Below are 1,599 nucleotides of genomic sequence, written 5' to 3'. Positions count from 1 at the left end.
TGCTTGAGCAAACACTAAGCACTGACTAGGGTGAAGAAATGAGCAAATGAGTGCTCTGGCGGTTCAGTGCTGGGAATAACAATGATTAATAGAGAAAGGGTGTGGGGGCAGAGGAATGCACACACATTGCAAACAGAGACCTTGGTTTGCATCTGGGCTCTGGCTCTTGTTATTCTGTGACCTTGGGCAAGTTCTTTACCCTTTCTATGCCAGTTTCTCATCTACAAAATAAGCACTGTAGTAACACTACCTTTGGGGTTATTATAAACAATAAATAAAGTGCTTAGAACAGTGGCTGGCGCATAGTAAACACTCCACAACTGCCAGTTGCTGGCTACTGTGTGGAAAATGAGCTTTCTGGAAGCATCAATACTGGCCCTGTTGCCTGTTCGGCACCCAGTAAATGGTAACTCTTTTGATTAACAAGGGACAGTTCCCATGCTGAGAATGATAAAGCCACGAGGTAACCCACCCCTCAGTGGACTGAAGGGCCCTGAGCCCGGTTGGCAATAATCAACATTTTATGTAACTCAACCTTCTACAACGAGCCTTCATGTGCCCTGCCCATCTTATTACCCAGACGAGATAGAAAGCCACAGAGATTGGGTGGCCATTTGCTCCAAAGGATATTTCTGTACAAAGGCCTGGGTTCAAACGGCTAATCTGCCACTGGCACACTGTGACTGCCCCTCGGCCTAGGAGATTCCCTGCCCAGGCTCTGTGGCCCTTGGAGCTTTGAGAATTTGGAGCTATGTGGGGTTTTTTGTTTTTGTTGTTGTTTTTACACAGATTTATAGGTAGATATTTTCAAACCTTTACAGACCAAGAAGAAAAATGGCACCTCTGGTTAAGGTTAAGCTTCGCAGAAGAGTTTGAGGAAATCAAAACAGAACAAAGCCTCAGGCAGGCAGGTTCGGTGACCAGGCTGCCTGATGGAGTAAGAATGTGAATATCCGTCTTTTACAAACTGAAACCCCAAGATACATACTTTCTATAGGTCCTGTCAAGAAACAATAGAAAATCCATCATGCACACAAAAACTGTGTCAAATTCCCTTGTCCTGTGCAAGTTACTTTGGGGCAAAATGCCAATCGATCCCAGGGACTTCCTATCTCATAGGCTGTGTGACTCACATAAGGAGTACACTGCTGGCTGTCGCTCTGGCTGCTCCTTGCCACACTGGCACATCAAGGCCTGTCCTGGCAGCCCAGCTCGGGGCCTGGACTGGGGCTCAGCGGGACCCAGGCTCGGCAGGTGCTCGATGGAAAAATCAACATGGAGATTTCCCCCAGAATGTGCTTCCTTTATTAAGTCAAGACTGAGTCAGGAGAAGGCAGACGTGTCCATGGATCTGAAGGCCAGGTGCAGGCTCCAGGAGGCCTCAAACTCACACCTACACAAGGTTTTCCTTGCTTCGCCCCGTGCCCTGGGGGGTCCTGGGCCTTCGGACACTCTCTTTTCCACTGTGACGCTAACTCTGACGGTCCTGCTTCCCCGGGCTTTGAGCACAGGTTCCCTCTCAGTCCCAACCATCCCAGAGCCCAGTGAGGGCCCAGAGCGCGGCCCCTGACTCAGCCCTCCCTCCCCGGCATTGAAATT

The sequence above is a fragment of the Pteropus alecto genome, unplaced genomic scaffold (genome assembly GCF_000325575.1).
Source record: "Pteropus alecto unplaced genomic scaffold, ASM32557v1 scaffold106, whole genome shotgun sequence".
NCBI lineage: Eukaryota > Metazoa > Chordata > Mammalia > Chiroptera > Pteropodidae > Pteropus > Pteropus alecto.
Note: the sequence above shows the minus strand (reverse complement) of the source record.